Here is a 201-nt window from a genome sequence, read left to right as displayed (position 1 = left end):
ATTTACAAGACATTCCTATTATTGTTGCGTAAATGATTGTTTTTTGCAATCCTTTTGGGTTTATCTTTTGGGTTGCATGCTTGTTTTTATACGTTCCAATTAATAAACTTTAAGAAATTGTTTGATTTCTTTTGTATTCTGTGTGACAATCAATTCATACACATTTCGATGGCTTTTTTATTTCTATGCTTATGACTGTGT

The sequence above is a fragment of the Syngnathoides biaculeatus genome, chromosome 5 (genome assembly GCF_019802595.1).
Source record: "Syngnathoides biaculeatus isolate LvHL_M chromosome 5, ASM1980259v1, whole genome shotgun sequence".
Classification (NCBI taxonomy): domain Eukaryota; kingdom Metazoa; phylum Chordata; class Actinopteri; order Syngnathiformes; family Syngnathidae; genus Syngnathoides; species Syngnathoides biaculeatus.
Note: the sequence above shows the minus strand (reverse complement) of the source record.